Consider the following 11,848-nt stretch of genomic DNA (forward strand, 5'->3'; position numbering starts at 1 on the left):
GTCTGGCTGCGAACTTGCTCTGACTTTGGACTCGTTTTCGTACTCGATGCGGGCCGAATCTGTCAAAATCCAAAACATAAAAGTAGTGGGCCTTCCTTTCATCTTTCTAATTCTTCTTGAATTGTCTAATTCGGTGTCCGGAATTGAAAGTTAAGCCCACATTACTAACTGTCGCCGAAACTGTGCAAAATCACCCGATTTGCCCTATTTTCTTCCAATTGCCTTCTTTATTGCCCTAGATCGAAAGACAAGAGTAATGAGTCTATTTAAATGCTAAATAAATTTAAAAGAGTGAATATTAGGGGATAAAATTAGGGTTCATTTTGGTCTCATCAAATGCCTTCTCCCTAATTGCGCAGGTTCAGATCTGAAACAGAATGGTTCAAGATTTGAACTTGTGGCTCTGATACCACTGAAGGTAATGAGAGATCCATCCCATGGACACCCAAAGATTGCGGAATAAGGGGCGAATTTCAAAAATTTTTCTCTCCCTTCAACTGGGAATCACATTCCCTATTTAGAAAATCATATTTTCAAGGATCAATCTTGAACCTTTAACTGAACCAGATCTGAACCAAAAGGAATGGGAGAGAATAATACCTGATACGGAGAAGCAATATCTACCAACGAAGGTGTTCACACCCAAGGAAGGATCCAAAGACTGCTCCCACTGAATATGGCGCAGTGCAGGATGGAGCAGAATCTGCAGTGTTCTTCCCAAAAACTCTGTCCTTCACAAGAAACAGCAGGATGTAACGTGAGCACAACTTCCCTTTTCAGTCCTTTCTCAAAGAACTGATGTCAAAATCCAATCTTAACTTCTCCCACAGCTGGAGATCGAACTGGAAAACAGGGCGGCAAGAGCAGGGATGCGGCAAGAGAGTATTCACAGGGTGCAGAATTCTCTCTTCTTGATTTCAGCACTAAAGAGGATCTGATGTGTTTCTTGTTTCTCTCAAGGCTGCCGCCCCCTCCTTCCTTTTGTTACCTTGAAAAGATCAGCTCCTAATCCCATTAGGAGGTGCTTATCCAAATCATATTAGGATCAGCCTTCTCTTCTAGGGATAATGTTAAACCCTTATCTTATCTGCAGATTAAATTAGCTTTATCCTAATCCCATTAGGAGGTTTCTACATCTGAATCACATTCAGATCTGGACTCTCTGAGTGGATAGGGTTAAGACCCTATCCTATCTGCTAATCTATCTCAGAATTCGCCTCTTTAATTAACTAAATTAATAGCCTAGTTCGAAATGGGCTTTAGGCCCATTAAGCTTATGTGCTCACTTAGCCTTCGTAACTGCTGCCCAGTTGGGCTTCTTTGTATGGTGTGGGACCCAAGCATTGATCTACACATCAGCCACATGGGTTCGGCCCAGCCTTTGTTACAAGGCCGGGTCGAATACACTGTTAAAGACAATGCACCCCCTGAAACCCATCAAATGGGTTCTATGGGCCCAACACTTACCCTAAGTGGTCCCTGGGCCAAGCCACCTTGTAACACCTAGGGACTGTGGGCAGATGCAAGATTAGCCCATCAGGTATTATCCTCAATGGTTTTACACTTAACCTCTCAGCCCATAATGATCATACACTGCCCGACAAGAGAGGATCTCACTGATTGGTACATCAAAGACAGCCCGATCCGACACCTAGTGCAGTATCATAATCGAGTCTAGGGGTCGGGTGTAACTTTCCAGTTTTTCCCATCAATCTCCAAGGTCCAGAGCAATACTGGAAATGTGGTCCAGATCAAAGATTCAATTAATCCAACACTGTATGTGCCTAGGGTCTCACCCCGGTAGCTGAGACAAGCCACCCCAACCAACTTGGTGGCACCACAGTGTTAGCCTTGTCAGGATAGGTCTCCCCAGACCGACCCACTGGCTGTGAACTTTCTAAACTAACACGAGTCTCAATAAGTGTTCAGTTTAAGGGTAATACACAGAAACATACCAAGGGAACATGAATCAAATATGTACTTTTATTCATTTACAATAAACTCATAAAGTACATCAATTTTGATTGAAGATAAGGGCATACAAAACTGTCTAACATGCAGAATAAGGGGCGAATTTCAAAAATTTTTCTCTCCCTTCAACTGGGAATCACATTCCCTATTTAGAAAATCATATTTTCAAGGATCAATCTTGAACCTTTAACTGAACTAGATCTGAACCAAAAGGAATGGGAGAGAATAATACTTGAAACGGAGAGGCAATATCTCCCAACGAAGGTGTTCACGCCCAAGGAAGGATCCAAAGACTGCTCCCACTGAAGATGGCGTAGTGCAGGATGGAGCAGAATCAGCAGTGTTCTTCCCAAGAACTCTGTCCTTCACAAGAAACAGTAGGCTGGAACGTGAGCACAACTTCCCTTTTCAGTCCTTTCTCAAAGAACTGATGTCAAGATCCAATCTTGACTTCTCCCACTGCTGGAGATCGAACTGGCAAACAGGGCGGCAAGAGCAGGGAGGCGGCAAGAGAGTATTCGTAGGGTGCAGAATTCTCTCTTCTTGATTTCAGCACTAAAGAGGATTTTATGTGTTTCTTGTTTCTCTCAAGGCTGCCGCCCCCTCATTCCTTTTGTTACCTTGAAAAGATCAGCTCGTAATCCCAATTGGAGGTGCTTATCCAAATCATATTTGGATCAGCCTTCTCTTCTCGTGATAAGGTTAAACCCTTATCTTATCTGTAGATTAGATTAGCTTTATCCTAATCCCATTAGGAGGTTTCTAGATCTGAATGTGATTCAGATCTAGACTCTCTGAGTGGATAGGGTTAAGAACCTATCCTATCTGCTAATCTATGTCAGAATTTGCCCCTTTAATTAACTAAATTAATAGCCCAGTTCGAAATGGGCTTTAGGCCCATTAAGCTTATGTGCTCACTTAGCCTTCCTAACTGCTGCCCAGTTGGTCTTCCTTGTATGTTGTGGGACCCAAGCATTGATCTACACATCAGCCACATGGGTTCGGCTCAGCCTTTGTTACAAGGCCTGGTCGAATACACTGTTAAAGACAGTGCACCCCCTGAAACCCATCAAATGGTCTCTATGGGCCCAACATTTACCCTAAGTGGTCCCTGGGCCAAGCCACCTTGTAACACCTTGGGACTGTGGGCAAATGCAAGATTAGCCCATCAGGTATTATCATCAATGGTTTTACACTTAACCTCTCAGCCCATAATGATCATACACTGACCGACAAGAGAGGACCTCTCCCTCGGCTGCAAGGAACAGTGTTTCACTCTCCACTTATATGGATCCCGGGAATTAAAACCTTTTGCAAACATTTTAGAAACCATAATATATATACTTTTATATCTCATATAAAATATATTTTGCAAAAAAATTTCAATGGTTGAAATCGGCTGCTGGCAGTCTTGGTTTCCAACAGTGAGAGCGCATCCCCGATCATTACCTTTGTCCGACATAGGGGCTGATCCTGTCAGTTTGATCACCCACTCAGATGAATTCTCGGATTTTCCCAACATACCCAGGTTTTGACCCCCGCTAAGGATCTCACTGATTGGTACATCAAAGATAGCCCGATCCGACACCTTGTGCAGTATCATAATCGAGTCTAGGGGTCGGGCGTAACTTTCCAGTTTTGCCCATGAATCTCCAAGGTCCAGGGCAATACTGGAAATGTGGTCCAGTTCAAAGATTCAATTAATCCCACACTGTATGTGCCTAGGGTCTCACCCCGGTAGCTGAGACAAGCCACCCCAACCGACTTGGTGGCACCACAGTGTAAGCCTTGTCAGGATAGGTCTCCACAGACCGACCCACTGGCTGTGAACATTCTAAACTAACACGAGTCTCAATAAGTGTCCAGTTTAAGGGTAATACACAGAAACGTACCAAGGAAACATGAATCAAATATGTACTTTTATTCATTTACAATAAACTCATAAAGTACATCAATTTTGATTGAAGCTAAGGGCATACAAAACTGTCTAACATGCAGAATAAGGGGCGAATTTTAAAAATTTTTCCTCTCCCTTCAACTGGGAATCACATTCCCTATTTAGAAAATCATATTTTCAAGGATAAATCTTGAACTTTAAAATGAACCAGATCTAAACCAAAAGGAATGGGAGAGATTAATACCTGATACGGAGAAGTAATATCTCCCAACGAAGGTGTTCACGCCCAAGGAAGGATCCAAAGACTGCTCCCAATGAAAATGGCCTAGTGTAGGATGGAGCAGAATCAACAGTGTTCTTCCCTAACAAATCTGTGCTTCGCATGAATCAGTAGGATTACATTCAAAGTTTAGATCTAAACAGACTCTCCCCCTCTAGGGAGATTACATTCGAATTTGGACTCTATACTTTTGTATCCGAGTTGGGCTTCTCTGCTACTTGGGCTGCTTCCAAATTCTTCTACGAGTTGGGCTTCAACTGTTAAATGGGCCTGGCTGCGACATTGCTCTAATTTCGGGCCCAGTTTCGTACTCAATGTAGACCGAATTAGTCAAAACCCGAAACATAAAAGTTGTGGGCCTTACGTTCTTCTTTCTAATGTTTCTTGAATTGCCCAATTCGGAGTCCGGAGTTGTGAGTTAGGCCCAGATCACTGACTATCGCCGAAACTGTGCAAAATCACCCGAATTGGCTTGTTTCCATCCAATTGCCTTCTTTATTGCCCTGAATCGAAATACAAGAGTAATGAGTGCATTTAAGTGTTAAAATAATGAAAAAAAGATGACAATTAGGGGACAAAAATAGGGTTCTTTTTGAAGGGTTGAGAGATCCATCACATGGACGCCCAAAGATTGCGGAATAAGGGGCGAATTTCAAAAATTTTTTTCTCCCTTCAACTGGGAATCACATTCCCTATTTAGAAAATCATATTTTCAAAGATAAATCTTGAACCTTAAACTGAACCTGATCTGAACCAAAAGGAATGGGAGAGAAATACCTGATACGGAGAAGCAATATCTCCCAACGGAGGTGTTCACGCCCAAGGAAGGATCCAAAGACTGCTCCCACTGAAGATGGCGTAGTGCAGGATGGAGCAGAATCAGCAGTGTTCTTCCCCAAGAACTCTGTCCTTCGCAAGAAACAACAGGATGGAACATGAGCACAGCTCCCTTTTCAATCCTTTCTCAAAGAATTGATGTCAAGATCCAATCTTGACTTCTCCCACAGCTGGAGATCGAACTGGCAAACAGGGCGGCAAGAGCAGGGAGGCGGCAAGAGAGTATTCACAGGGTGTAGAATTCTCTCTTCTTGATTTCAGCACTAAAGAGGATCTGATGTGTTTCTTGGTCTCTCTCAAGGCTGCCGCCCCCTTCCTTCTTTTGTTACCTTGAAAACATCAGCTCCTAATCCCATTAGGAAGTGCTTATCCAAATCATATTTGGATCAGCCTTCTCTTCTAATGATAAGGATAAACCCTTATCTTATCTGCAGATTTGATTAGCTTTATCCTAATCTTATTAGAAGGTTTCTAGATCTGAATCACATTCAGATCTGGACTCTCTGAGTGGATAGGATTAAGACCCTATCCTAACTGCTAATCCATCTCAGAATTCGCCCCTTTAATTAACTAAATTAATAGCCCAGTTCGAAATGGATTTTAGGCCCATTAAGCTTATGTGCTCACTTAACCTTCCTAATTGCTGCCCAGTTGGGCTTCCTTGTATGGCGTGGGACCCAAGCATTGATCTACACATCAGCCACATGGGTTCGGCCCAGCCTTTGTTACAAGGCCTGGTCAAATACACTGTTAAAGACAGTGCACCCCCTGAAACCCATCAAATGGGCTCTATGGGCCCAACACTTACCCTAAGTGGTCCCTGGGCCAAGCCACCTGGTAACACCTAGGGACTGTGGGCAGATGCAAGATTAGCCCATCAGGTATTATCTTCAATGGTCTTACACTTAACCTCTCAGCCCATAATGATCTTACACTGCCCGACAAGAGAGGACCTCTCCCTCGACTGCAAGGAGCAGTGTTGCACTCTCCACTTATATGGATCCCAGGAATTAAAACCTTTTGCAAACATTTAAGAAACCATAATGTATATACTTTTATATCTCATATAAAATATACTTCACAAAAACAAATTTCAACGGTAGAAATCGGCTGCCGGCAGTCTTGGTTTCCAACAGTGAGAGTGCATCCCCGATCATTACCTTTGTCCGACAAAGGGGCTGATCCTGTTACTATTGTCACCCACTCAGATGAATTCTCGGATTGTCCCAACATACCCAGGTTTTGACCCCCGCTAAGGATCTCACTGATTGGTACATCAAAGACAGCCCGATCCGACACCTTGTGCAGTATCATAATCGAGTCTAGGGGTCGGGTGTAACTTTCCAGTTTTGCCCATCAATCTCCAAGGTCCAGGGCAATACTGGAAATGTGGTCCAGTTCAAAGATTCAATTAATTCCACACTGTATGTGCTTAGGGTCTCACCCCGGTAGCTGAAACAAGCCACCCCAACCGACTTGGTGGCACCACAGTGTCAGCCTTGTCAGGATAGGTCTCCGCAAACCGACCCACTGGCTGTGAACATTCAAAAATAACACGAGTCTCAAAAAGTGTCCAATTTAAGGGTAATACACAGAAACATACCAAGGAAACATGAATCAAATATGTACTTTTATTCATTTACAATAAACTCATAAAGTACATCAATTTTGATTGAAGCTAAGGGCATACAAAACTGTCTAACACTTTTCCGTCTCATCAACATGGTATGTAAACTCAACAGATCCATATATGGACTTAAGTAGGCTTCTAGGAGTTGGAACATCCGTTTTGATTCTGCCGTGAAAATGTTTGACTTTGAGCAGAATCCAGATTAGCCCTGTGTTTACAGGAAGTCCAGTGGGGATAAGATTACTCTTTTAGTATTGTACATGGACGATATCCTACTCATTGGGAATGATGTAAGAATGTTGATTTCGGTCAAGGTATGGCTGTCACAGTAGTTCTCCATGAAAGATCTTGGAGAAGCCTCATACATACTAGGAGTTGGTTACACCAATTATGAACCAATAGCCCTAATGCATCACGTACCCCACTCTTGAGGTAGCCTTTGAACTCAAATCTGGTTTGATTCAATTTCTACATCTGTTTCATGGTTTCCTAGGTGAGGACCCTCACAAACATCTAAAGAAATTTCATGTCATCTGTTCAAGCATGAAACCCCACGGTATGACCGAGGACCAGGTAAAACTAATAGCCTTTCCATTTACTTTAAGAGATAAAGCAAATGATTGGCTGTATATTCTCCCTCCCGGTTCTGTACGCACATGGGATGAAATGAATTGGATATTTTTAGATAAATATTTTCCTGTGTCCCGGGCTGCGAATATAAGAAAAGAAATATGTGGAGTTCGGCAGTTTGGTGGTGAGACATTATATGAATATTGGGAAAGGTTTAAGCAACTTGTTGCTAGTTGTCCCCACCACCAAATTCCTGAACAATTGTTAATCCAATACTTCTATGAAGAGCTTCAGCCCATGGATAGAAGTATGGTCGATGCAGCCAGTGGAGGAGCTCTAGTGAACAAGACACCTGAAGCGGCCAAGGAATTAATCTCCAACATGGCCGAAAATTCTCAACAATTCGGTACAAGGACAGAAGATACCATTAAAAGTGTTAACGAGGTAAGCCATGCAAAATTAGAAAACCAGATTTCTGATTTAACTGCTTTGGTTAAGCAGCTCACAGCAGGACAGTTACAAACTGCCAGGGTGTGTGGTATCTGTTCGATCCCTAGACATCCTACGGACATGTGCATTATTATAAGATGGCCTGATGCAGCAAATCAATGCCATGGGAGGATTCCCGAGCCAGCCCCAATGAAAGTATGATCCTTACTCCAATCATTACAATCGGGGGTGGAGAGATCATCCAAACTTAAGCTACGGGACCCAAGAAGGACAGCAGAAATATCAGCCCAAAATTTTCAATCGACAGCCCCAGTTTTCAACACCCATCACAGTGCAAGGCCAACCCCCGAATTCAGGTATGTCTTTGGATGATATAGTTAAGACTCTCGCTACTAATACTCAGCAATTTCAGCAGGAAACGAGAGCTAGCATTCAGAATTTGGGAAACCAAATTAGCCAACTTGCCACTTCCATCAGCAAGTTGGAAGCGTAGAACTTTGGGAAACTACCCTCACAAACGGTAGTTAATCTGAAAGAGAATGCAAATGTGGTGGTGTTCAGAAGCGGAAGATAGTTGCAGTCCCAACCAAGTTCACCATCGAAGGCAGCCAAAGAAGAGGAAAGACAAGGGTCAAACAACAGCCCCATTGAGGTAAAATCGGACCCCCCTCTCCCTAAGGTTACTAATGTTGTACCACCTTTTCGTAGCAGGTTGGCAAGTTCAAAGAAAGAGGAATATGAACAAGAAGTGTTAGAAACCTTCAGGAAGGTGGAGATCAACATTCCCTTGTTAGATTTAATAAAACAAATCCCTAAATATGCAAAATTTTTGAAAGAGTTATGCACTACCAAGAGGAGGCTGCGAATTGATGAAAAGGTAAGAGTGGGAGAGAACATTTCAGCCGTGATCAAGAGGACCCTACCAGAAAAGTGTGCTGATCCAGGTATGTTTACCCTACCCTGTGTGATTGGCAATAAACGAATCGAGCGTGCCATGCTGGACTTAGGTGCATCTATTAATGTCATGCCATACTCGATTTACTGTGCATTGAGACTAGGTCCATTAAAAGAGACTAGAGTTGTTATTCAATTGGCTGATCGTTCTAATGCATACCCAGAAGGGATTGTTGATGATGTATTAGTGCAGGTTAACGATTTGATCTTTCCAACTGATTTTTACATCCTGAAGATGGAAGAAGACACAGCCATGAGTTCAGCCCCACTTCTATTAGGTCGGTCATTCATGAAAACGGCCAAGACCAAAATAAATGTGGATGAGGGTACCCTCTCCGTTAAATGTGATGGAGAGAGTGTTAAATTTAATATTTTTGAAGCTATAAAGTACCCAATTGAAGACCATTCGATCTATCCGGTTGACACTTTTGATCCAACTGTGCAGGAAATTTTTGAAAAAGATATGAATGAGGAGTTAGAATCGAGTGCACAATTGGATACCAAGGCCCCTATTCCAAATTTGAACCCGCCCATGATGGATGGAAGGGGAGTACACCGAAAGCTGCAACCACGAGAGTTAAAGTAGCAAAGGAGGACGTCAAGCATAACGACGTTAAACAATTGCGCTTCTGGGAGGCAACCCATTATGTTTAGTTAATTTGTTATTTTGTTTGGTTTTGATTTTTGTGTTTAGCAGGAACCCAACAAGACAAACAGGGAAGTACCCCCAAAGCCTTCTACTTTATGCATAATCACATACACTGGGGACAATGTATAACTTAAGTGTGGGGGGATTAGGGAAATCTGATGGAAATTTGAGATACCTTACCTTCTTGAAAGTTCTGCTCCCTGGAAGCGTATCCTTGAATGATTTCAACTTATCAAGAATCATGTGCTTAGGCTGAATAAATAAGATAGGATGCAAGCATGACTAACTGAATCTTTCTTGGCTGCATATGGTACCTCATGATTTTAATCGATCAATAGGCAAGATGCATAAGGGTTTGATTGATTTTCACATAATTATCTATCAAACATGGGTTGATTATTCTAGAACTTGCTTTGTTAGGCATATAGAGACCACGATCAATGAATTCATGGATCAGGCAGTGAAACCCTGTGATTCTTGTGAAAAAAAAAAATCGTAACTAATGTGAGATGGAGCATAAAATGCACTCACATCTAGAAATGAAAGCAAGTGTGAGATGGAGCATAAAATGCATTCACATCTTGAAAAGAAGGCAAGGGTGAGATGGAGCATAAAATGCACTCATCCTAGAACCCCAACCCCATTCTCACCTTCAGATCGTAGGAATTCACACTAAGTAGTGGAGATGTGATACATAGCAAGCTTATGGCAATAACCACACCTTGTTTTGATTCAAAGAAAAGTAATTGCATCTGGCTGAATTGGTTTGTTAAAAGCAATGAGCAACCGTGCAGTCCAAGGATTTTCAGCCCTGGAAGGCTTGTCTCCTTGACTATCGATTTAATTTGGGACCATGAGGAATGGTGATTTGCGATCACTATTGGACAAGAAAGATGGGAGAAAGAGATGAAAAGGGAAAGGTTACCAAGTCTGAACTAAAGCATGCGATGAACCAGGCCTCATGTAGAGAAAATGAAATATTGAAAATCAGTGGTTGCTTTCTTTTGTGTTACTTGAGTTTTTGCCTTGCCCGAGGACGAGCAAAGTTTAAGTGTGGGGGATTTGATGAGATGGAAAAGAACCCTATTTTTGTCCCCTAATTTTCATATTTTTTTCATTATTTTAACACTTAAATGAGCTCATTACTCTTGTATTTCGATTCAGGGCAATAAAGAAGGCAATTGGAAGGAAACCTGCCAATTCGGGTGATTTTGCACAGTTTCGGCGATAGTCTGTTATCTGGGCCTAACTCACAATTCCGGACTCCGAATTGGGCAATTCAAGAAGCATTAGAAAGAAGAACGAAAGGCCCACAACTTTTATGTTTTGGGTTTTGATTGATTCGGTCCACATCGAGTATGAAACCGGGCCCGAAGTCGGAGCAATGTCACAGCCAGGCCCATTTAACAGCTGAAGCCCAACTCGCAGAAGAACCTGGAAGCAGCCCAAGTAGCAGAGAAGCCCCACTCGGATACAAGAGTCTAGAGTCCTAATTCGAATGTAATCTCCCAAGAGGGAGAGAGTCTTATTAGATCTAAACTTTGAATGTAATCCTATATGAATAAGAAGGTTGGGGATTAGATAAGAGATAGGATAGGATTAGTTCAAAGAAGATAAGATCAAGACTCCCTAAAGATAAAATGATCTCCTAGAAGGAGTTGGAAAACAGCCCTCTCCTTTGGCTATATAAAGAGGGGGGCAAACCAGCTCTAGCATCACTCATCCCAAGATCCAAGAGATCATTAAGAGGCCAAGATGCTCAAGAAGGTAGTTTGGCTATGGAAAGGAAAAGCATGGACATTGCGAAGATCATGAGTAGCTAAGTTTCTTTTTCTGGTTCAAGGGGGGAGGTTCGATTGTGTCATTGTGAGGTTCTGTAGTTAATTTTTTTTCTTTCTTTCTAATTCAAGTATTCATTGATTCTTGTGTTAGACAGTTTTGTATGCCCTTAACTTCAATCAAAATTGATGTACTTTATGAGTTTATTGTAAATGAATAAAAGTACATATTTGATTCATGTTCCCTTGGTATGTTTCTGTGTATTACCCTTAAACTGGACACTTATTGAGACTCGTGTTAGTTTTGAATGTTCATAGCCAGTGGGTCAGTCTGGGGAGACTTATCCTGACAAGGCTGACACTGTGGTGCCACCAAGTCGGTTGGGGTGGCTTGTCTCAGCTACCGGGGTGAGACCCTAGGCACAAACAGTGTGGGATTAATTGAATCTTTGAACTGGACCAGATTTCCAGTATTGCCCTGGACCTTGTAGATTGATGGGCAAAACTGGAAAGTTACACCCGAACCCTAGATTCGATTATGATATTGCACTAGGTGTCGGATCGGGCTGTCTTTGATGTACCAATCATTGAGATCCTTAGCGGGGGTCAAAACCTAGGTATGTTGGGATAATCCGAGAATTCATCTGAGTGGGTGATCATAGTGACAGGATCAGCCCCTTTGTCGGACAAAGGTAATGATCGGGGATGCGCTCTCACTGTAGGAAACCAAGACTGCCGGCAGCCGATTTCAACCGTTGAGATTTGTTTTGCAAAGTATATTTTATATGAGATATAAAAGTATATATATTATGGTTTCTAAAATGTTTGCAAA

This window comes from Nelumbo lutea, chromosome 1 (genome assembly GCF_056320005.1).
Source record: "Nelumbo lutea isolate HS-2025 chromosome 1, American lotus-T2T, whole genome shotgun sequence".
NCBI lineage: Eukaryota > Viridiplantae > Streptophyta > Magnoliopsida > Proteales > Nelumbonaceae > Nelumbo > Nelumbo lutea.